At 46.6% G+C, this 26,051-nt stretch overlaps 1 protein-coding gene across 2 annotated transcripts in view; it reads right to left on the reverse strand.

Annotated features, from left to right (window-relative positions):
* Positions 1–26,051, reverse strand: part of SNX29 (sorting nexin 29) — a 1,353,458-nt gene that overhangs the window by 630,874 nt on the left and 696,533 nt on the right. The window lies entirely within an intron of this gene.

Raw genomic sequence — 26,051 nt, forward strand, 5'->3', positions numbered from 1 at the left:
ACAAATTGACAAAAGTGTAGCAGTTAGTCAAAAAATGACTGGGGAAGCCCTTCTCTGGATCTGCACGTGCGCTGGCATGGAAACTGATGTCAGGGCGCTGGGGTGGCACCTATATACGACTGTCACATCATCACGGTGACCACAACTCCACCAACACCCACGGAGTTGACCAACACCACCTAACGGCGCGCAGGGGTACTGCTTTAAGAAAAATCTCTGTATCCAGTCTGATGCCTGGAGAAATTCTAAGGTAAGGAATCTGCAACTAGAATCTCTATTAGATATTTAAGGCACTTTCCTCTAAAACTGAATGGTGAAGGTTAAGTTGCACCACAACATGCTAGAGGCAGTCCTCTCACCATATAGAGTACTGCTTAAAGCCTTCCTGGAGTTAGTCCCTCCCTTCTACTGCAGTGAGACATGTTGTATGTGGCTTTGTGAAGCACAACCACAGAACTCCAGAACTTCCCAAGGTGAGCTGACAATCGCTGAGGACAGAGCTATCTGAGGCACGCACTTCAGAGAGACTCTGTGGTTGAGATTGCGGAAAACATGACGCTGAGGTTCTGAACATGGTGAGTTGTGAAGCAAGCTGGGTAACGCAATCACCTGCGTAGGCCTGCTGGAGTATGAGCTATACATGGGGCAGCGTTTAAGCTCAGTGTGAATAGTGCACGTGACATGCTGTTGACAAAGCATCCATGAAATGTGTCTCTTCTCAAATAGGCATGATTGAACCACTACCGTAGATAAAGAAAGGAGCACAGTACCATAAAAATAAGCTGTTGACAGTATTCGACCATCAACAGCGCTGCGAAGAAACAGTCCAAACAATAAGGAGCATGGGATGACCACTCATGGATCCTAGTACCACGTGGCAGGCTGTGAGCTGACAAGTTGTAACCAATTTGTAATGAGGAAGATACATGACAATGCAGAATGGTAGAGATAGGCTTTATTGAGAGCAGCCTGCACAAGTGTGGTTCCCTCTTGTCAGCCAAAGCAAGTAAGATGCCTTAAAGGAATAACAAAGAACTTGCGTTTTTCATGGCTGAAGAACTGCTAGTGTCTCTGTGCCCTGTGGTCCACGTTAGGTTCATTTTTAGAGAAACAGAGAATGGCGGAACATGCTCTGAATGGCCAGACTGGATTGCTGTAGTTGATCAGGAATTGAAGACCTAACCCAGATGAAGCTGATGGCACTATCACTGACTGACATATAGGACAATTAACTAGCCCTACTACTGGCATGTAATATTGTTTTTCCCTGACAATATTTTACTCATTGCAACTTGCTTGTCCCCAAGGGTTTCGGTGGGATGATTGATCTGCAATGTTATAGGAGTTAAACTAGACTTTAGCAGCAGCGGTCTAGAAAATTAAGCTCAGTACCATCTTCTCTTCACACACCTTCATAAGGTAATCTCAGTTCTCCATTTATTAGTCCACAGTTTGGAAACCCTTTAGGGTACTTCCTTGTGCATAGTTGCATTTTGGTTAATTACCTGTGGTAGCAGGGTTGATAATATCTTCAATAGCCCTTTTCTATGTAGATATCTGCTGGGATGTGGGACAGTAATGACAGCAATGGCCTGGATCACTCTATTGTTTTGCTGCACTTTATATTTGTGCTTTCATGTATTTTTGTGTGCTCTTTTATTAGCAGTTACAGTCAGTCCAATGTAAACCTGCTTATTTTCCTTTATGGTCATGTTCATGTCTCACCTCAGGGATCCACCAGTGGTTGAGAGTAATTTAAGCATCCCTTTAATCACCTTGTTGTTGCATCAGATGCCCTAAATAGGACATCGGTGTGTATATATATATATATATATATATATATATATATATATATATATATATATATATTGTAGGAAGCTGGCTCTGTATATACTATCTCAAAGTGAGAGATAGTGTGCACAGAGTCCAGGGGTTCCCCACGAGGCTTGACAGAGGCAGATGTGGGTCCTGTGCTCACTGTGCTACAAAACTCAAGCTATTCCTCAATGATGGTATAGATATATATAAATATATATATATATATATATATATATATATATATATATATATATATATATATAAAATAATGTCATTTACCCAGTGGACATCTGTTTGTGGCATGTAGTGCTGCAGATTCACATGCTTTGCACAAGTCCGCCATCTAGTGTTGGGCTTGGAGTGTTGCAAGTAGTTTTTTCTTTGAAGAAGCTTTTTGGAGTTACAAGATCGAGTGACTCCTCCTCTCTGTAATTGTGCGCATGGGCATCGAGTCCTGTGTTAGATAGTTTTCCCGCAGGCGGGTGAAGTAAGGAGTGAAGAATTGTATAAGTCTATATATATATATATATATATATATATATATATATATATATATATAAAGAAAAGAAGATGTCCATGCAATGTATATACATATTTACATAAGGACTACAATGGCTACTGGCTTCCGGAGAGGAGGGAGGGCGCATGTGAATCTGAATCACTACATGCCACAAACAGATGTCTACTGGATAAGTGATATTTTCAGTTCGATGGCATGTGTATCTGCAGATACACATGCTTTGCATAGACTGAAAAGCAGTCCCCTCCTAAAGTAAGCAGTGGCTGGCCTGTAGGAGTTGAAGTAGCTTGAATTCGTGTTTTAAGCACTGCTTGACCAACATTTGCTTGTTGGCGAGATACAACATCCAGACAGTAGTGTTTAGTAAATGTGTGTGGTATGTACCATGTGGCTGCTTTGCATGTGTCTGCCATTGGTATATTTCCTAACAATGCCATTGAAGCTCCTTTCTTTCTAGTAGAATATGCATTAGGCGTTACTAATAGCTGTCTTTCAGCTTTAAGATAGCAAGTTTGAATACACTTTACTATCCATCTAGCTAATCCCTGTTTTGAAATTGGCTTACCCTTATGAGTTTGCTGAAAAGCCGCAAAAAGTTGTTTAGATTTTCTGAAATCTTTTGTTCTATCTATATAATACATGAGAGCTCTTTTGACATCAAGAGTGTGAAGAGCTCTTTCAGTAACTGAATCTGGCTGTGGAAAGAAGACTGGCAATTCCACTAACTGATTAATGTGAAATGGTGAAACCACTTTGGGTAAGAATTTTGGGTTTGTCTTAAGTATTGTTTTATTTTTGTGAATTTGGAAGAAAGGTTCTTCTAAAGTGAATGCTTGAATTTCACTAACTCTCCTTAAGGAAATAATTGCTACAAGGAAAGCAACCTCCCATGAGAGAAATTGAAGAGCACAAGAATGCATGGGTTCAAATGGTGGACCCAGAAGCCTTGTGAGTACGATGTTAAATTTCCAGGAAGGAGCTGGTGGAGCTCTAGGTGGAATAACTCTTTTAAGGTCTTCCATAAAAGCTTTTATGACAGGAATTCTAAACAGAGAAGTATGCTGTCTGTTTTGGAGGTAAGCTGATATTACTGTTAAATGAAGTTTAATAGATTAGTAAACATGATTTGCTTTTTTGTAAGTGAAGCAAATAACAGACAATATCCTGTACTGATGCTTTAAGTGGATCAATGTTTTGGGGTTGACAATATTATAGAAAACGTTTCTATTTAGCTGCATAGCACTGTCTGATTGTGTGCTTCCTTTAGAATGTTCAAACATTCTGATGGAAGCTGTAGCTATCCAAACTCTATGACCGCAGGAGCCAAATCGCCAGGTTGAGCATACTGGGATTGGGATGTCTGAATCGACCTTTGTTTTGAGTCAATAGGTCTAGTCTGTTTGGGAGCTTGTGATGTGGTACTACAGATAGACCCAATAGTGTTGTGTACCAGTGTTGAAGTGCCCATGTGGGAGCTGTGAGTATCATAGTGAGGGAGGTGTGACGAATCTTGTTGACCAGAAATGGAATTAGTGGGAGAGGGGGAAAAGCGTAAGCAAATTTCCTTGACCAATTGATCCATAGGGCATTGCCACTGGATTCAGGGTGTGGGTACCTGGATGCGAAGTTTGGGCGTTATGTGTTTTCACTTATTGCGAAGAGGTCTATGTCTGGTGTTCCTCACATGCAAAAGTACTGTTGAATCACTTGTGGGTGAATCTCCCATTTGTGTGATTGTTGCTGCATCCTGCTTAAGAGGTCCTCTAGTTGGTTGTGTATCCCTGGGATACACTCTGATAGCAGTTGAATGCGACTGTGAATTGCCCATTTCCAAATTGTCTGTGCTAGAAGGGACAATTGAGATGAGTGTGTCCCCCTTGTTTCTGCAGGTAATACATTGTTGCCATGTTATCTGTCCTTATCAACACTGTTTTGTGTGTGATCTGTGGCTGGAATGCTTTAAGTGTTAGGAACACTGCTAGCAATTCCAAGTGAATTATGTGGTAAGTTAATCGAATTGAGTTCCATTCTCCCTGCACCGTAAGATTGTTGTGATAGTAAGATTGTTGAGATGGGTTCCCCAACTTGTCATTGATGTATCAGTGGTTATTATGGTCTGTGGCACAGGGCCCTGAAATGGACGCCCCTTTTGATAAGTTGGTGTGATTCTACCATTGCAGACATTTGTATGTTTGGAGGTCCAACAACAGTAGATCATGAAGTTGACCCTGTGCCTGAGACCATTGTTGCGAGAGACACTGTTATAGGGGTCTCATGTTTAGATGTGCATTGGGTACTATTGTTATGCACAATGCCATAATTCCCAATAGTTTCAAGATAAACCTTAATGTACAAGTTTGATTGTATTGTACCTGAGGTATGATATTGTGGGAAGCTTGAATTCTCTGTGGGTTTGGGTACGCTAATGCTGATTGAGGGTTCAGAATTGCTCCCAGATACAGTTGTATTTGCGCTGGTTGCAGATGAGAGTTTTGGTAATTGATTGTGAACCCTAGACTGTGTGGGGTATCGATTGTGTATTGTGTGTGCTGTTGACAGGTTTGAATGGTGCTGGCATTTATGAGCCAGTCTTCCCAATAGGGAAATACATGTATATGTTGCCTTTTGAGGTATGCTGCAACCACTGCTAGGCATTTGATGAGTACCCTTGGTGCTGTTGTTACCCCCAAAGGGTAGCACTTAGAACTGCTAGTGCTTACCTGCTATCACAATGTGGAATGTGGAAGTAAGCATCTTTTAGCTCTAATGCTGTCATGTAGTCTTGTTTTTGTAAGAGGGGAATGACCATGTGGAAATGCTCTGACAGGATGTACTGATTGAGGGGTCTGAGTTCCAGGATTGGTCTGAGAGTACCATCCTTTTTTGGTTTGAGGAAGTATAGACGATATACTCCTGCCCCCTGTTGAGGTATAGGTACCATCCCTATTGCACCTTTGAGTAGAACTGATTGTACTTCTTGTTTTAACAAATGTAGGTGTTCTAGAGAAAGCCTGTGTGAGCGAGGGTGAATGTTTGGTGGAGTAGAGATGAGTTCTAGGCAATAATCATTTTGGATAATTGACAGCACCCATTGATGTGATGAAATGTTGTGCCATTATTGGTAAAAATGTTCCAGTCTTCCTCCCACAGATGTATACTGTGTGGGGATGTGCAGAAAGTCACTGTTTAGTTGAGGTGGAGGCACCTCTTGTGGTGGTGGAGTTTCCTCTACTTCTAAAGTTGTTTCCCTTGTAAGATCCTTTGAAAGATCCTCTAGTGTAATATTGTTGTCCCTGCTTTTATTGGCGTGTAGAGGGCTCTGATGTTGATGGTTTAAAACCACCTCTGAACCGGGGCTTACGAAAAGCACCCCGAGCAGGTGTAGTATAAAGGGCACCCATGGACTTAGCTGTCTCAGAGTCTTTTTTCAATTTTTCTATGGTGGTATCCACCTCTGGGCCAAATAAGTGCTGTTTGTCAAAAGGCATATTGAGTACTGCCTGTTGTATCTCAGGTTTGAACCCTGAAGTTCACAACCATGCATGCCTTATGATGACCACACTAGCGTTAATACCCCTTGCTGCGATATCTGCTGCATCTAGGGTGGATCTAATTTGGTTGTTGGAGATACCCTTGCCGTCTGTAACTATATGCTGTGCCCTTTTTTGATGTTCGGGTGGAAGGTATTGTAAGAACTCCTCCATCTCATCCCAATGAGCACTATCGTATCTGGCTAAAAGAGCAGCATGAGAGTTGGCAATTCTCCAGTGACTAGCAGCTTGAGTTGCCACTCTCTTCCCTGGTGCATCAAACTTGCAGCTTTCTTTATTTGGGGGAGGAGGATCCCCGGTGGACTGACTATTTGCCTTTTTCCGTGATGCGCTAACAACAATAGACTTGAGTGACAATTGTTGTGTGATAAAGAGTGGGTCTGAAGGTGCAGCTTTGTATTTTTTGCCAAGCCTTGGTGTAATTACCCTAGCCTTCACTGGCTCCTTAAAAATGTCATCTTCATGTTTAAGGTGCCTGGGAGCAGTGGTAGGCATTGATAACCTTTGTGCGTAGAGGATAGTGTGTTGAATAAACAATCATCTTCTATGGGATCTGAATGCAACTGCACATTATGATATGCAGCTGCCCTAGCAATTACCTTATTATAGGCAGTAGTGTCTTCAGGTGGAGATGGCCTACCAGGGTATAAATCAGGATCACTGGATGGGATAGGGTCTGGGTCATACAAATCCCATGGATCTACATTGTAAGGAGTGTCACCCAACTGATCCCAATGTGAAGAAACGGGATTGTGGAGAAAACTGTGTAGGTGAAGGTGGTGGTGGTGGTGTATCAGGTGGTGGATAAGCAGGAAGCAAAGGAGAATGTGGTGGTGAAGACTGATGTACTTCCTTTGGTTTCTCCTTGTGCTTGAATATTTTTGAAGGTGGAGTCCCAGCTTCTAAAGTCTCTTGGAAGGTTAATTTTCTTTTAGTTGTAGAAGAAGGAGAAGCAATAATCCTTCCAATATCTTTATGGAGGGATGGATTTGGATTTGCACTGCTTAGAGTCTATCATTTCAATTGTGGGCCTTATTTCTGAAGACTCCTCTGGAATTGGAGCATATTTCCCTCCCACAGGTTTTAGCTCAGAAAGCTTGGAGACCGAAAGTTTTAATAGGGCTGAAAATGTCGGCTCTGAAATGGATGATAGGTGTTTCGGCTCCGAAGTGGAAGTCTCCACTCTTCGACTTGATCCCAAAGCACATGTGGAACGCTGTTTGGTCGACACCGAATGCACTTTGGTCTTTTTTGGTGCCGAACCCTAGGGCTGGTCATATGAATGTATTTTTTGGGTCCGATCATGGCCCGCAAGCAGTGGTGGACCCAAGACCAGCGCTGATGACTTATTAGATGGTTTTTGGTGATGGGAAGGGGCTGATGTACTCACATACTGTGCTGCTGGAATCAATTGGCTGTCCCCATCGGTGTCTCGGTCAGAATCAGAATCTGCGATGGAAACTGCAGTCTGAGCTTGTTCCTCTCCGAAAATGTCGGGCAATTTGGATGCCATCTCTATATGACGTGCTCTTCAATCCCGCAGAGTTTTCTTGGAACTGAAGAATCGACAGGCTTCACAGCTTTCCTCCTTGTGATCTGGGGAGAGGCAGAGGTTGCACACCAAGTGTTGGTCAGTGTATGGGAACTTGGCGTGACACCGAGGGCAAAAGCGAAAAGGAGTCCGATCCATCAGCCTGACATCATTCGACAAGTCGAAGTAGGCCCGAGAAGGGCACGGTCTCCCGAAAGGGTGTTTAATCGACCCAGACAATACAATCGGATTGAATATCAGTGAGAAAACGTGATCAAAAACGATACCGACGTTTAGTGTAAGAAGAGAGAAGTTCCGATAGTACCGAACCAAGATCTACCGGAGCGAGAGGAAACACGTCCAAACCCGACCGCAGAAAGAAAACAATCTAACAAAGGACTCAATGCCCATGCGCACTATCACCGAGAGGAGTCACTCGATCTTGTGACTCGAAAAAGCTTCTTCTAAGAAAAACAACTTGTAACACTCCGAGCCCAACACTAGATAGCGGACTTATGCAAAGCATGTGTATCTGCAGCTACACATGCCATCAAACTTATATATATATATACATATATATATATCACACTAGAATTTAAAAAAACATTTTTTAAAAAATCTCTAAAAAATTATTGTCACCTAGATTAAAAGGGACCAGTTCGAATGTTACAAATAATCAAAGTATTATACAATACTCTACCTCACACCCCATCTGTAGGAAAGGGCCTTTGCTGGCATGGTTGCCCCACACTTTTTGCCTGATAGTGATGCCAGCTTGACTGAGAGTGTGCTAAAAACCTGCTAACCAGGCCCCAGCACCAGTGTTCTTTCCAAAAAATTGTATCATTGTTTCCATAATTGGCATACCTATGGCACACAGTTAAGTCCCTTGTAAAAGATACCCATGGTACCAATGGCCCTGTCGCCAGGGAAGGTCCCCAGGGGCTGCAGCACGTATAATGCCACCCTGGGGGACCCCTCAACCAAGCACAAGCACACTGCCTTTGCAGCTTGTGTGTGCTGGTGAGGAGAAAAGGTCAACGTTGACATGACACCCCTCTCAGGGTGCCAAGCCCACAAACTACTGCCTATGGCATAGGTAAGACACCTCTCTAGCAGGCCTTACAGCCCTAAGGCAGGGTGCACTATACCGCAGGTGAGGTCATAGCTGCATGAGTAATAAGTCCATTCATAGACATTGTAAGTGCAGTGTGGCCATATTTAGTATATAGGTGGGAGTTTGTCATTACGAACTCCACAGCTCCATAATGGCTTCACTGAATACTGGGAAGGTTATGTATCAAACTTCTCAGCACAATAAACCCACACTGCTGTCAGTGTTGAATGTATTGAAAAATGCACCCAGAGGGCAGCTTAGAGATGCCCCATGTATGTTAGCCAAACTGCTGGTGCAGTACTGACTAGCCTGTGCTAGCCAGCCACTTCCAGATGAGTTTCTGAGCACATGGAGTGAGAGCCTTTGTGCTCTCTGTGGCCACATCAATGCCTGCACTGGGTGGAGGTGCTTCACACCTCCCCCCTGCAGGATATATAACACCTGGCGGTGAACCTCAAAGGCTCAGGCCTCTTGTTATAGTGCCCCCAGGGCACTCCAACTAGTGGAGATGCCCACCCCCAGGACAAAGCCTCCCTTTTGGCGGCAAGTCTGGCAGGGAAATTAGGAAAAGCAAGGAGGAGGGACCACCTCAGCTGGGACCACCCCTAAGGTGTCCAGAGCTGAGGTGACCCCCCCTTGCAAAATCCTCCATCTTTGTTTGGAGGACAGGGACCAATAGGGTTAGGTATGTGTCCTCCTCCCCAAAGGAAGTTGACACAACAAGGGTTTTTGCTTTACAACGCTAATAGCTCTAACTCGAACAAATGCGAGACCCGTTGAATTAAAAATACTTGTTTTTTTAAAACTTATATAATGGGAACTTGACCCGAAGGTATTGCAGCGCTTTACATGAGCACCAGTAACATTATGACACATTCACTTGTGGTAGGCATGATAGGGTATGTGGTAGGGGAGATTAACTGATTTGCCCAGAATCACAGGATGTTGAGCCTAAACCGAGACTCGAACTTGAATCACCAGCTCCAGTCAGCTACACAGGCCCTTACTTCACATCCGCTCTCTCGACATATGAAACACGACAATGGATTATTTGTCAATCAAAACTCATAGATGTCACCAGATAAGACGCTAAAAGCCAGAAAAGCCAGGGAAGCGCTCTGTATAAAAAAACTGGAAACTATGACCCCCGAGAGGCATACTGCAACTGACAGTTTTACAAACAGAAGATTTTTTGGGGAGTTGCCCGAGGAGCCCCCAGCAGCCCGGATTTACAACCACTAAAAAACATCAAACCAGACTTGCAAAATAAGCTGTTTTATTCAATTTGGTGTAAATTGGGCAACTGTACTAAGTGCCAATCTGTTAAACATTGTGTTTTTATGCTTTAATCCCCCCACAAATGTGCTGCTAAAAACTTTTATGCAGAAATTTTACGAACGGTTAATTGTACTTGACAACCAAGACTTGACAACCTTCTAGACCTTCTCTTGTCCCATCCAGTCTCCAGACCATTAATTTTATTTCCATTGGCGTGTAGAATTCCTCTGATCTTCCACAGTTTGGAATGTAAAAGAGCTGCAATGGGGATGAGTTTGTTTAAATCCTGCTGTGACGTTGCCATTTTGACATCACATGTTGTAAGACAGCCAGGTACTCTACAGCAGTGGTTCCCAACTTTTTGACTTCTGTTTACCACCATTTTATTATTACTGGAACCCGGGGACCAAAACTTAATCATTATTGGGATCTGGGGACCCCCCCCCCCCCACTGAGTCGCTACTGAAGGCTGGGGACTTAATCTGTTAATATGATATAATTTTCTAAGCAGTTGTGGACCCCCTGAGGAGGTTTTATGGACCCCGATGGGTCACCGGCCGACGGGTTGGGAACCCAAAGCAAAATATATTTGAAGGCTCTGCCTACTGCATCTGTGAAAACATCTTCACCGATGGTGGAAGATTTCAAGATGAGATCATCTTGCTTCCAGGTTGTCTGTATTATTCCACCAACTGCCATTTTGCAAGAGTTGGTGTCCAGCTGGTCCACTTATTAACAAACAGGAATTAAAAATACATCTAATCCGAGTTCTGTATTGTAGGAAGGTGGCTCTGTATATACTATATCAAAATGAGATATGGGCCCTCTTTATGAACTTGGCGGTGTGGGCCGCCATACTGGCGGTGGTGGGGAATCCCGCCAGCCGGCATGGCGGCCCGCACCGCCACATAATGAAGCCAGTAAGGCGGCCCTCACTCAACGCCGGGCTGCCTCCGACAGACAGCCTGGCGGTGGACGGCATCATTAACCGACAGGGCAGCGCTGCACCCGCCGCACAGAGGCACTGACAATGTCCCGGCCAGGCATTCTGCTGGGCCGGCGGGGTCCCAGGGGGGCTGGCGGTCGATGGAAAGACCGCCAGCCTGAACACGGTGGTGTAAACTGCCGTGTTCATAATGAGGGCCATAATGTGCACAGAGTCCAGGGGTTCCCCAGAGACTTAACAGAGGCTAAAGTCGATAATACTAATGTTCTCTTTTGTGGTAGTGTGGTCGAGCAGTTAGGTTTATCAGGGGGTGGTGCAAAGCATGTGTTGCACACACACAGACAATAGAAGAAGCGCACACTCAATGACATTACTCCAGACCAATGGTTTTTATATAGCAAATATATATTTTCTTAAATTACTTCTAGAACCACAAGATTAAATTTGCAGGTAAGTACTTCAATAGATTTGTATTTCACACATACATCAATAGTACTTTGTTTGAAATCACTAAGTTATACAGTTTTTGAAATATTGGCAATTATATTTTTTTAAAGTTGACAGTGTAATTTTCAAAAACAGTTCCTGGGGGGGGGGGGGGGGGAGAAAAGTTAGTACGATTTTACAGGTACGTACTTGACTTACAGTTCCAGTCTCCGGGGGTTAGTCCAAAGGTTGGGGTTCAAGTTAATCCCAAACACCCACCACCAGCAACACGGGCCGGCCGGGTGCAGAGGTCAAAGTTGAGGCAAATTTAACATGGGATCTGTTAGACCTGACAGCCTTAGGGTGGTCACCCCAAACTTATTGCCTGCCTCCCTCCACTTTTTGGAGACTGTTTTTGCTGCTTTTAGGACTCTGCGCACTTTACCACTGCTAACCAGTGCTAAAGTGCAAATGCTCTCTCCCTTAAAACATGGTGACATTGGTTCATACCCAATTGGCTTATTTAATCTACTTGTACGACCCCAGTAAAGTGCACTACATGTGCCCAAGGCCTGTAGATTAAATGCTACTAGTGGGCCTGCAGCACTGATTGTGCCACCCACATACGTAGCCCCCTAACCATGCCTCAGGCCTGCCACTGCAAGGCCTGTGTGTGCAGTTTCACTGCCAATTCGACTTGGCATTTAAAAGTGCTTGCCAAGCCTTAAACTCCCCTTTTTCTACATATAAGTCACACCTAAGGTAGGCCCTAGGGAACCTATAGGGCAGGGTGCTATGTAGGGAAAAGGCAGGACATGTACCCGTGTAGTTTAAATGTCCTGGTAGTGTAAAACTCCTATGTTTGTTTTACACTGCTGTGAGGCCTGCTCCTTTCATAGGCTAACATTAGGGCTACCCTCATATACTGTTTGAGTGGGAGATTCTGATCTGAAAGGAGTATCAAGGTCTTATTTAGTATGGCCAGAATAGTAATACAAAATCCTGTTGACTGGTGAAGTTGGATTTAATATTACTATTTTAGAAATGCCACTTTTAGAAAGTGAGCATTTCTCTGCACTTACATCATTCTGTGCCTTACAATCCATGTCCGGCTGGGTTAGTGACAGCTCCCTTGTGCATTTCACTCGGACAACCCCAAACACAGGATGCTCAGTCACACCTGCACACATCTGCATACTGAAAGGGTCTTCCTGGACTGGGAGGGTGGAGGGCCTGACATATACATGTCAAAGGACAGTGGCTTGCCCTCACACAATGGACTGCCAAACCCCCTACTGGGACCCTGGCAGACTGGATGGAACTGAACTGAAAGGGGACCTTATGAACTTCTAAGCCACTCTTTAAAGTCTCCCCCACTTCAAAGGCACATTTGGGTATTTAAACAGGGCCTCTGACCTTACCAACTCAGACGCTACTGGACAGGATACCACTAGGTAAGAAACTCTGAACCAGATCCTGCAACCTGCCAAGAGAAGCTGCCTGGCTGCCCAAAGGACTCACCTCACTGCTTTGCTGAAAAGAACTGCTGCCTTGCTGTTGCCCTGGTGCCTTGCGGCCCTCTGGCTCTGCTGAGAAGTGCTCTCCAAGGGCTTGGATTGAGCTTGCCTCCTGTTTCCTGAAGTCTCAGGGCCAAAATGACTTAATCTCTGCAAAGAACTCCTTGTGCGGGGAAATTTAGACGCACAGCCTGCCAGAAACCACGCACAGCCTGCATCGCGGTGAGAAAATCACTGCACACCAAACTGGAACGATGCAGCCCGGCTCCCCGAGAGGAGATCGACGCAGCGCCAGCATTTTGACCAGAACTTCGACGCACGGCCCACTAGATCGACGCATAGCTGAGCCAGAACGATGCAGCTGACTTCCTGTGAGAAGAATCAACGCAGCGCCTGCTGTGCAATAGAAAGTTTCGCCACATCGCCCACTAGATCGACGCAGCTCCTGTGACTTCATCCTGCACACCCAGGATTTCTCTGCATAGTCCCTGGGGCGTTCAAGTACCCCGCAACCCGAAGAGGATCCAACTCCACGCACTGGAAATCGACGTAAGGCCCTGGCTGCGTGAAAAATATTGACGCATCGTCTGTGCGCACTCAGAGAAACTGATGCACACCTCCCCGTTTTCCACGCATCTCCTCCTCTGCTGTCCCTTGTGGATAATTTAGACGCAGACCAGGTACTTTGTGCTTGCAGGCTTTTAAGAACTTAAGACTCTTTTTTATCATTCTCTAAAGTGATATTGCAACGTGTACTTATCATCTTGATCGTTTTGAGCTGTATTTAATCAGATAAATATTCTATATTTTTCTAAACCTGTGTAGTGCATTTTTGTGGTGTTTATACGGTGTTACTGCATGATTTATTGCACAAATACTTTACACATTGCCTTCTAAGTTAAGCCTGACTGCTCAGTGCCAAGCTACCAGAGGGTGGGCACAGGATAATTTGGACTGTGTGAGACTTACCCTGACTAGAGTGAGGGTCCTTGATTGGACAGGGGGTAACCTGACTGCCAACCGAAGACCCCATTTCTAACAGGCTCCTAGGGAGACTGGGGGCACTCTGAATCAGGCCTGCCTGAAGGTAAGTACTCGCAACTTCAGAAGGCAGACCTGGGGGGTTTAGAGGAGCACTGGGAGGCGGGCACACATAAGCACCAAACAGACACCCTCAGTGGCACCAGGGTCACCAGGTGCAAACAAGGCATCGGGTTTTCAATAATTCTCTATGAGGTGACCCCGGGCGTCACTCAGATGCTGCAGGCGAGGTCCAAGGGGTTGACTTGGGCAAACCACAGGCTGGACAGGGAGGAGGGCTGCCTGCTGAACGTAGCTGCACCGGAGGTCGGGTTCTCCAAGGCCTGGGGGCTGCGGGTACAGTGGTCTTTTAGGTGTCCGATACATTTGTCTGGAGCTTTCGCTGTCAGGGGAGTCCACGGAATTCCCTCTGCAGGCTTTGTCATGGCGGGGTGGAGAGGTCAACCCAGGGTGGGCACTTGCTCACAATCACCTGGGGACACTCTGTAGTCAGTTGGACCACCTAGACACGGGCTGTGGGCGTCGGGTGCAGAGAGGTCAGGACTCACGCATTCACAGTGGTGCTGGAGTCCCTGGGTGTTGTTTCTTCTTGTACAGGGCCACTGTCCATGGGAGTTCTTGGTCCCTTTGGGTGCAGGGCAGTCCTCTGGAGTTTGGCAGAGGTCGCTGGTCCTGCTGAATGCACTGCTGTTTTTGTGCAGGTTCTTTGAAGCAGGAGACAGGCCGGTAGGGCTAGGGCCAAGTCAGTTGTTGTCTTCCTTCTTCTCTGCTGAGGGTTCAGCAAAGCAGTTGCTTCTTTCTTGTCAGGTCACCAGGAATCTGGTGAGCTGGGTCAGGAAAGCCCTTAAATACAAGATTTAGGGGCATTACAGGGGTCAGAGGGCACTAGCCAATGGCTACTGTCCTTGAGGGTGACTACACCCTTCCTGTGCCCACTCCCTTTGGCACATTCCTAACCCTATTGGTCCCTGTTCTCCAAACCAAGATGGAGGATTCTGCAGGGAGAGGGTCCTTCAGCTCCAGACACCTTAGGGGTGGTCGCAGCTGTAGTGGTCACTCCTCCTTGTTTTTCATAAGTTTCCCTCCGAAATTGCCACCAAAAGTGGGGCTTTTTTTGGGGGGGATGGGCATCTCTACTAGATGGAGTGCCCTGGAGTATTGTAACATGAAGCCTGAGCCTTTGAGGCTCACTGCCAGGTTACAGTTCCTGCAGGGAGGAGGTATGAAGCACCTCCACCCGGAGCAGGCTTTGATTCTGGCCTCAGAGAGCACAAATGCCCTCACCCCATGGGGTCAGAAACTTGTCTGCTAGTGGCAGGCTGGCACAGACCAGACAGCTCAACGATAGAGGACTGGGTATAATACAGGGGGCATCTCTCAGATGCCCTCTGTGTGCTTTTTAGAATAAATCCAACACTGGCATCAGTGTGGGTTTATTGTGCGGAGAAGTTGTCATATAGGCTCTCATTAATCTAATGAGACTACTGCTATGAGCGGCAGAATCGCCTACGGTGTGGGTGACTGAGTCTAACCCACTACAGGTGGCACCTGTCGCCCCAGTCCGGGTTTTGCTCCGGCTAACTAGCAGTGCCTCATCTCTACCCAAGAGCAGGGATGATTGGGCAGCCGAGCGCATGACACAATTGATTCCTCAGGGAAATTGTGGTCACTCAGATCTCATCTGTTTCTCTCAGTTACATTGGTCTCACATATACAATGACGAACAGAGGCAGTATATGTATCAATAAGGTTTTAATGAAGCAACTACATCTTAGATACTGCAATAACCAGGACGATAAAGCATGACAGGATTAAAATTGTGACAAGGAGAGTAAAGCATAGAAATAATGCAACCATATTGTCACTAGAGTCAATAGACTAATTCCTACCTAGGCTATAATAGAGCACAGCAAGTTAAGCTCTAGTTCTTCCCTTCAGGTTCCCCTGGGAAGACATCATCCCCCCATACTTGAGCAAAGCCTGAAGTCTGCATAAGCAGCTGAAGCGTAGCGCTCAGCAATTAGCATACAGTCGTAGTTGTCTGGCTAGAATCTCCCTCTAACGTGTATGGGACAGGGAAGTGTTTTTATAATAAAACAGCTGATGTTCCGAGAAAATGTCCCTACGTGAGGATGTGTATATTTCTATGAATACCAGAGACAAAGTGTTACCACGTTTTACGGGCAACCTATCTCACTGCAGCCTTGGGAGAAGCAGAGAGTGAACAAGAATGTTTTGTTTAAGAACGTAGTGCTGGCCTAAGCAAAGAACAGATATATAGAGGGAAATAAAACAAGACCGCAAATCTGGCTTTAGTTAAAATAATAAACAAAGCTGAATAAAATACATCTAGGTTATAAAGTGAACAGCGGCAGGCCTAGTGTGCTAAAATAACGTGCATTGAGCTATAACTAAAACATCTAGGCAACAAAGTTTGATACCAAACTCCCAGTATTCAGTGAAGCTGTGGAGTTCGAAATGACAAACTCCCAGTCAATATACTTAATATGGCACACTGCACTTACAATGTCTAAGAATAGACTTAGATAATGTAAGGACATATTGCTAATGCAGCTATGCCCTCACCTGTGGTATAGTACACCCTGCCTTAGGGCTGTTAGGCCTGCTAGAGGGGTGACTTACCTATGCCACAGGAAGTGTTTCTGTGGGATTGGCACCCTGAGAGGGTTGCCACATCGACTTTGACCTTTCCTCCTTACCAGCACACACAATCTGCAATGGCAGTGTGCCTGTGTTTGGTGAGGGGTCCCTTATGGTGGCACTACTATGCTGCAGCACTTAGGGACCTTCTCTGGCTACAGGGCCTTTGGAACCACTAGTACCTTTTACAAGGGACTTATATGTGTGCCAGACATGTGGCAATCATGGCAACAATGGTACAATTTTAGGAAAAGAACACTGGTGCTGGGGCCTGGTTAGCAGGATCCCAGCACACTCTCAGTCAAGTCAGCATCAATATCAGGCAAAAGGTGGGGGGAAAGGGGTAACTGCAACAAGGGACAGTTTCCTACATGTATCATGAGAGTCAAGAGGCTGTTCATGTTGTGGGTCACCATAGCAAGTCTTTCATGCAGTTTCATGAAGGCCTAAACCCAAGAAGGCCAAGAGGTGGGCAGTAACCATATCTGACAATCAATTTGTGGAAACTGTTGTATACCCAAGGCTGAATGCTGTTATGAACTTTTTCTTTTTTGTTAGATGAAGCTGATATTCAGGGACCAGATCAGTGCAGATTCAATCGCTGAGCACTGAGAAGCCTAGAGCAGGAAATGCAGGAATCTTATGCTGCATCTTACATAGAATGAGGCCCAAGAAAAAGTACAACTACTAAGCTTTGACTGAGAAAACCAAGAGAACAACTTCACAGCAGAGTCTAAGTGAAATCAAATCTTCACTCCACATTTGTATCAATCTGCATCTATATGTGATCTCAGGAGCAAAGCAGGAGTCAGTGCCCAGAAATCACTCTCTCTGCCTTTGATTGATGCGAGACTAAGCAACCAACAGCCTCGTTCATGAAAGTAACACTTTCACCAGACACCCTCAACTCTGCCACCTGATCAGATAAGCATGTCTACATATAAACACTAAGCCAAAAGGTATCCTACTCTTTCCCACCTTTTTGTAGTACTAGAGCCAGATTATGTTAGAGATTTCCACAAGGACACCCATTCATTTTCAAAACATTAGATTTCCAGCTTCCTAGTACCAACTTTATTTGAAGGGGCGAAGCATCCATTCCTGTTTGTTTAAAGTGTGCATTTCATTGAGCTGGGGAAATCCATTGTTTTATTGTTTTTAGAGAGGGCAGTTTAGCAATATATTCTCATGATTCTTTTCAATGTCCTTTCCAGGAGCATTCAATTTCCTATCCCATTACATGTACAAATAGACTACATTTGATCTACTGCCCCTAACTGCTTTCAACTCGTAACTCAGGGGTACCTTAAGAAGTCTTGATTCAGCTCTGCCATCAAATTATCTGAGTGAAGGTGTAGTAAGAATTATGGTGTGGATTCATTATTCTCCCTCCTCACATGCTAATGGCTAGTAAGAGCCTTTGGTGCCTTGAAATCAAAGTAGACAATTCTATGACAATGTTCCGTAATCTTACACTGGTGTGGACAGAAGTTTTGTTTTACATGGATTTTAATGAGTGTCTTGGCTAAGCCACCTATCCAGCTCCCAATGGCCACGAAACAATAGGACTAATCTGTACAACCCAGCAGCTCACTAGATGATTTGGATATCTACATTCTAGTAATTCACTGATGGTTATAAATAATGCTGCTCAAATCATGCCAGTGTTCTCAATATTTCTAAAATAACCTCAGAACGTGTGCTGCTCCTTTCTTTCAGTCTTGCTACTTTGCTTTCTTCCTTACAGACTAATTTAAAAGGATTCTTTTTATGTTAGTTCTTATAGTAACTGTTGGAAGCAATATAAAGTTGGGATTTGTAATCATCCAGATGCATATAATGTTCTGAGATTATGTTTTGAGGATTAAAAAAATAAAATAAAAAAGTCTAACTCGCATTCATTTAAACAAATTTCAAAGACACGTTACTGTTGCCAAGAAATTATATCACAACCAAGTACTGCCAGTGGATCTGAGCTGCGCCATAGTAAAGAAAAGTGTGGAGTTACCTCCATCAATAGCTGCTCTTTGGAAAGCAGCATGGTCAAATGATAGACTGTGCTACTTCTGCACTTGCGGCCTATGGTGCAAGGCTAGTAAGGAGTAGGTCGAGTGAGGTTTACTGATGATGAGTTCTCTGGTGCCTTGTTCGTAAGCGGCAGCAATGCTGCCTTGGTACTAGTTCATAACAGCCTTCATGTCCCTAATCCATCATTACTTCACTCTGAGAAAGCCTCCACATTTTTCCAATCCCTGATTTCACAAACAGCAATGAAGGTATCACTTTTACTGACACAAGAAGCCAGCATACACCCTATAAAAAACCTTTATTCAGTGCATCGGAACATGCAGTGCTTCCAGTCAACCTTCAGTAAACCATATGATCTTCACTGTTCCATTTGTTTTGTTTGACTCCAACTGTATTCTTGAAGGTGTTGGTGTTCTATGCTCAGTGGTATTCTAGAATGTGTTTTTGTCCTATACCCGTCTGTATACTTGAAGGTGTTGGCATCCAGTGTCCAGCTGTATTCCTGAAGGAAAGCTGTCAGAATGTCTTATGCTGAGCTGTGGTGTCTGTGTCTTATGGCCAGCTTTACTGCTGAAGGTCTCGTGTCTTATACCTAGCTGTATTCCTGAAGATGCTGGAATCCTATGCCTAGTTGTGAGCCTTAGGGGAGTTGGCATCCCGTGGCCACTGTTGCTATCCTTCAATCTGTGATCAACTCTTTCCATTATCTTGTCTAAACCCAGTAATTTTGAAGCGGTCATCCCAAGGAGTTTTTTTCTGCTTGTGGGTTTTCTCATTAATCTCCTAGTTCCTATTAGCATCCTTATATGACCCTCAGATACGATGAGACACATAATTTGGCTTCCAAAAAAAAAAAGAGTGGTAAAAAAGCATCTTAAAACAACATAAAATGACGGAAGGGATATATGGAATTTTTTTTACCACATGACAGAGTGGTGGTAATCCAAAAATCAACATACAAATATCCATCAGGAAGAGAGTATATATGAATCATTCTGCATATATTATGAAACAACAACTGTAGGAAATTAGATTATTTCTGAAATAGGTACCCCCACTTTTTGCCTGGTGCCCCTGTGTTGATGCTCTCTCCCATAAAATTGACTTTGTAATTGATTCCTTCACCATCCATTGGCATACTGGAGTCCCCCTGCAAGTCCCTGTTAAATAGTACTTAGGTAACCAGGGCATTGGTACCCCATGGGTCTCCCTTGGGCTGCAGCATGTATTATGCCACCCACTCGGAGCCCATGCAAACTGTGTCTGCAGGCCTGTCATTGCAGCCTGCGTGAAATAGTGCATGCAACTTTCACTTTAGATATAAGGCTTGCTTCATATCTCGGTCACTGCACATGGACAGTGCAAGTCACCCCTACGGTAGGCCCTTCAGCCCAAGGGCAGGGGGCATGGTTCTGAGTGTGAGGGTACCCCTGCACAAACAGTGGTACCCCTACAAACCCCGGAACACATTCACATGTTGGAATTATGCAACTACACCGATTCCAGTGTTAGTTGCATGATACCATGTACTATGGGGGTTCCATAGAGGATGCCCCATATCTGCCTGTACACCTTTGCAGGGTCTGCACTTCAGACATTGTTCTGCCCTCATGCTGATGAGCCTAACTCGAGTAGGGGAAGGAAGGACAAATTATTTATTGTGGGAGAGGTGTGACCACCACTCCCTTTTAAATGAATGTCTCTGGATTGGTGTGGGTGGCCTCTGGGTGCCACCAGACTGCTTTGAAGGGCACATTTGGTGCCCTCCTTGCATAAACCAGTTTGCACCAGTACAGGAACCCTTGGTTTCCGCACTGGCACAAAACCGCACATAAGACAGGGGAGTGACTATACCCCCAGTCCAGCTCCTCCTCTAGGGAGGTGCACAGTGCTCTGACTGATGATTGCTTGATTCTGCCATCTTGCAAACAAGATGGACAGAGGCCTCTGGAAGCATCTTACTGGTTAGGCCAGCTAGGTGACGTCACTGACCCCCTCTGATAGGTAGGTCAGCGCAGACAGTGTCCAACCCCCTTTCTGGGTTACTTAAGGGCTCCCCTGAGAGTGGCACCCTAGATTCGCCAAGCCAGACTCGAACAAGGACTCTCTGCAAGACACTTCTGCAACCTGGCATCTGAACTGCTGCTGGGTCTGCCTTAGTGTTGCACATGGCCCTACTGCAGCCCTGACGCCATCCACGCCAGCGCTCTTGACTTCATCAGCCCAGAGTTCGATCTGCAAGGTGTGAGACTTCGACGACTCCGCATTGACTCCAGAACCGACACTGCGATGCCGCTCTCCGGAGCTCACCGCGAGGATCACGATGCCCTGTAATTCCATAGGTACTGTTTGCAGGTCTTCCCGACACCGTAGCTGGCCTGCGATGGCACGCTGGCCTGAACTGTTGGTTTTGTTGATCACAACGCTGTGATGGTCCCAGGTGGAGCTATTGACTTCAAGGAACTGTATTGTTGAGTAAATCTTGAAAAATACATATCTTTAACACTCTACGTTGGATTTTAATCGTTTTGCTCTTGTTTTACACAGATAAATATTGGCTATTTTTTTAAAACTGGTGTGGTGCCTTTTTCTAGTGTTTTCACTTATTACTGTGTGTTATGTGCAAATGCTTTAAACATTGCTTCTGAGATATGCCTCACTGCTCATGCCAACCTACCAAGGGGGTAAGCAGGGGTTATCTGAGCGGGTATCACCCTTATCCTGACTAGAGTGAGGGTCCCTAATTGGACAGGGTGCAAATCGACTGCCAACTACTTCAAAGGGTACCCTCCAGGATGGGGGGGTGCAGGACCCTAGAAGTGGGGGCAGGGGAGGGAGAGACTCACCCCTGACCCCAGTTCAATCTAAGAGTACAGACCCTGGATTGAAGGACCAGGTTCAGGGTGTCCCCCCTGACCTGGAGGGAGGGGCTTCTACTAACAGTGCCCCTACCGTGCACGGGTGGGAGGATTGTGCAGGACTGCTTCCACAAGCAGCCTGACACTTCAAGGCTCTGGGGATGCTGCTCCTAGAGGGAGGGTACAGAGCCCCAGAGTAGAGAACCAGTGTCAGGCTATCATCCCTGACCTGGTGGAAGGGATAGTGGTCAAAGGGTACCAGACACCTCGGGCTACTGCCCCCCACTCTCCACATTCACAGTGGTGGGAGAGTCTTCAAAGGTCTGGCGCCTGGCTTTCATCTCTGACAGCTGTCAGTGGCCACTGTGGCTTGCTGTCTTGGTGGACAGAGTTTCCCCCGGGGGGACAGGAGTCACACCCCGGGGGTAGAGTGGGCCACACCACTGTGTTGACCATGGTGGTACTATGTGCCCCCTGGGATACATCTGTTAGCAAAGTAAGGTTAGGTGCTGCACAGATGGTATCCACAGGAGAGGAGAAGGGTTCCCCATGGGTTAGCTTAGTGGGCCCTGAGAGCATGGACAGAAGGATCCAACTGAGTTAGGAAGGCGTAGAACTGGAACATGCCCCTGCTGTTGTGGGCCAGTGTCCTTGTTCTATCGCCCCAATCAGGGAAGTCCATCAAGGTATTGATTGGTATCCCCTGGCTTTAGGCTGGTGGAGGGTTGTGTTGCACCTGGCCCTTTTTGCAGGGCCATCCCCAGTCTTTTTGCATCCTTCCTCCTAATTTATCTGACCAGTTTTTGTTGGCTTTAGGGCTCTGGGCACTTTACCATTGCTAAAACAGTGGTAAAGTACATACGATCTCTGTGTAAATTGTACTGTTGGTTGCTTTATCCATGATTGGCATATTTGATTTACTGGTAGGTCCCTAGTAAAGTGCACTAGAGGTGCCCGGGGCCTGTAAATCAAATGCTACTAGTGGGCATGCAGCACTGGTTTTGCCACCCACATTAGTAGCCCTGTAAACATGGCTCAGACCTGCCACTGCAGTGTCCGTGTGTGCAGTTTTAAACTGCCAATTTGACTTGGCAAGTGTACCCACTTGCCAGGCCTAAACCTTTCCTTTTACTACATGTCAGGCACTCCTAAGATAGGCACTAGGTTACCCCAGAGGCAGGGTGCAGTATATTTAAAAGGTAGGACATGTACTGGTGTGTTTTACATGTCCTAACAGTGAAATACTACCAAATTTGAGTTTCACTGTTGCAAGGCCTATCTCCCCCATAGGTTAAAAGGTTAACATGGGGGCTGCCTTTAAATAACTTTGAAGTGCAGATTCCCTTTGAGGGCAGATAGGAATGTGGAGTTTAGGGTCTCTGAAATCACAATTTAAAAATACATCTTTTAGTGAAGTTGGTTTTTAGATTGTGAGTTTGAAAATGCAATTTTTAGAAAGTAGGCATTTTCTTGCTTAAATCATTCTGTGACTCTCCCTGTTTGTGGATTCCCCGTCTGGGTCAATTTGACAGTTGGGCTGTTCACACCTCTCCTCTAGACAGTGACTCAAAGGGAGCTGGGGTGTAGCCTGCATATCTTGATGAGCCATCTGAGCTAGAGTGGAGGGAGGAGTGGTCACTTGCACCTGAAAGGACTGTGCCTGCACTCACACAATGCAGTCTCCAACCCCCTGGTGTGTGTCTGGGGCCTGGACTTGGCAAGGAAGGATCTTCCAAACTTCTTGAGACTTTGTTTTGAAGTTTGCCAACTTCAAAGGTAGAACAGGGTATAAGAAGAAGACCCAAAACCCCAGACTTTCAGAATCTTTCTGGAATCAAGATCTCTACTCAGGAGAAGAGCTGAAGGAGGAGTACTGTCCCTTTGCTGTGTTTCTTTGCTGGACTGGCCTGCAGTTGCTGCTTCTGCCTGAAAAGAGTGCAAAGGGTGAACTTTACTCTGTGTCCTGCTTGAGAAAGTTCTCCAAAGGCTTGGAGTAGAGCTTGCCTCCTGTTGGAAGTATCAGGGACACCAAAGACTTCAGTTTCCTCGACCTGCAGCACTGGGAACTGTGTTTTGTGCTGTTCAAGAGGAGAAACCACTGCGACACCGCCGACACCGCTGGCCTGCACCGTTACTTGCTGATGCCACACGGAGTCGCATTGCCCTGCTTTGCACTGCGACCCTGGTCTCACTGATGCCGTCATCGGACAACTTCACTGAGCCGCTGCTCGCACTGCGACCTGTGGGCCCGCAATCCGGCACCGCCTGCTCACACTGCAGCCTGGGCATCCCTGACACCGGCGCCGCTGCCTGCACCGTGGCCTGTGGACACCGCTCGTGAGGTACACAAACCACCGTCCTGTCCCGCACCGCAGCCCCGGTTCACCGACACCAGCATCATCGACTCCAGTGTCGTCACCAGGCATCCTGCTGTACCGTAGCCTGTGGAAACTGCTTGTGAGGGTCACGAAGCACTGTCCCGTCCTACAACGCTGGCTTGGGCCTATAGATGACATCGTTTCAGCAAGGAAGACAACGCTGCCTGCATCGTGACCTGGTGGCACTGCACGTCGCACCGCCCCACTTCACACCGCATGCCCTGGTCTCACCGACGCCGCTGGATGGCGTCACCGAGCCGCTGCCTGCACCATGACCTGTGGGCACCACACGTCGCATCGTCCCGCTTGGCACCGCAGCCCTGATGCCATCCACTCTAGCGCTCCTGACTTCATCAGCCCGTAGTTCGATCCGCAAGGCGTGGGACTTCAAGGGCCTGACGACTCCCTCACTGACTCTGGAATCAACACCGCAACACCAGTGGCGCCGCTCTCCGGAGCTCACCGCGAGGATCACGAGGCCCTGCAATTCCAAAGGTACTGTTTGCAGGTCTTCCCGACACCGTAGCTGGCCCACGATGCAGCGGCTGGCCTGAACTGTTAATTTTGTTGATCACAATGTCATGATAGCCCAGGTGGCGCTATCGACTTCAGGGAACTGTATTTTTGAGTAAATCTTGCAAAATTCAACTCTTTAACACTGTATGTTCGATTTTTTGCGTTTTGGTCTTGTCTTACACAGATAAGTATTGCCTATTTTTCAAAAACTGGTGTGGTGTCCTTTTGTAGTGTTTTCACTTATTACTGTGTGTTCTCTGCAAATGCTTTACACATTGCTTCTGAGATAAGCCTCACTGCTCGTGCCAAGCTAACAAGGGGGTGAGCAGGAGTTATCTGTGCGGGTATCTCCCTTATCCTGACTAGAGTGAGGGTCCCTAATTGGACAGGGTGCAAATCGACTGCCAGCTACTTCAAAGGGTACCCTCCAGGATGGGGGGGTGCAGGACCCTGGAAGTGGGGGCAGGGGAGGGAGAGACTCACCCCTGACCCCAGTTCAATCTAAGTGTACAGCCCCTGGATTGAAGGACCCGGTTCAGGGTGTCCCCCCTGACCTGGAGGGAGGCGCTACTGCTAACAGTGCCCCTACCGTGCACGGGTGGGCGGATTGTGCAGGACTGCTTCCACAAGCAGCCTGACACTTCTAGGCTCTGGGGATGCTGCTCCTAGAGGGAGGGTACAGAGCCCCAGAGTTGAGAACCAGTGTCAGGCTATCATCCCTGACCTGGTGGAAGGGATAGTGGTCAAAGGGTACCAGACACCTCGGGCTACTGCCCCCCACTCTCCACAGTCACAGTGGTGGGAGAGCCTTCAAAGGCCTGGGGCCTGGGGCCTGGGGCCTGGCTTTCATCCCCGACAGCTGTCAGTGGCCACTGTGGCTTGCAAACCGACTGCCAACTAGAGACCCCATTTCTAACACTTAGGAACTGAAACAAGACAGTATCCAGGGGGAGGATTCCCATTGCAACGTTGTTTCTCCAGCTCCTGCAAGAATTCTGCAACATCCGTGGCTGTGCATCTTCCAGGGTCACAAGGACTCTGCCTGCATCAGGAAGCAAGAAGGAATCTCCCTTAGTGTCACTCCCCTGCATCTGCAGGCACCTCAACGACAACAACCAGCTGGTGGATCCTGCTGCCCCACGGACATCGAAAAGGCTCTGTAACACTGGTGGTGGTTATGTGACCCTCTGCAGGTCCAACTTGTCTTCTGTCCAACTTGGGAGATGGTGAATCCTTGCTGTAGCCACTGGGACGGAACCCCTGTGCACTGTGGCTGTGGTTGATACCAAGGCTTAGTGACTCTTCCACCCGATAATCTTCAAGCTCCAAGATGCCCCGGCCTCCAGCACTCTGTAACTCAAAAAATAGCAAACTCCCTGCAACTCTTGGGGCGTGGGACCCCTTTGTTGCTGTGCTGCTGAGGTCTCTCTGCAACGCCCTGTGCCTGCTGTCAGTGAGTCCTCGTGGGGGCTCCAATAATTCCTTCTGGATCTCCTGCTTGCTGAGGGCCGACCCTGACCACTCTCCCAGGGGCAAGTCATTTGGACCCTACTGGTCCCCAAACTCCTGCAAACTTTCCTGCAGCTTCTTCCTGCTTTTGCCAAGGCTTGTTGGTGGTTCTGCTGACCACTGACGACTCTGCAATCTGGCAACCAATGTGGGACAGCTCGTGGGTGATGCCAAGGATCTTCCTGCAGCACCTGGACTCCGCAGCTGTGCTTCTCCCATCACCATCCTGCAGGAACTTCTTCCCCAGAAGGGTGGGCATTGCCTACCTGCACCACCTGGACATCTCCAAGTGGTCAGGACTCTGTCCCCTATTTTTTCAGGTTCATATTGTTTGGAATCCACCCCTGGGTTCCACC

This window comes from Pleurodeles waltl, chromosome 10 (genome assembly GCF_031143425.1).
Source record: "Pleurodeles waltl isolate 20211129_DDA chromosome 10, aPleWal1.hap1.20221129, whole genome shotgun sequence".
Classification (NCBI taxonomy): domain Eukaryota; kingdom Metazoa; phylum Chordata; class Amphibia; order Caudata; family Salamandridae; genus Pleurodeles; species Pleurodeles waltl.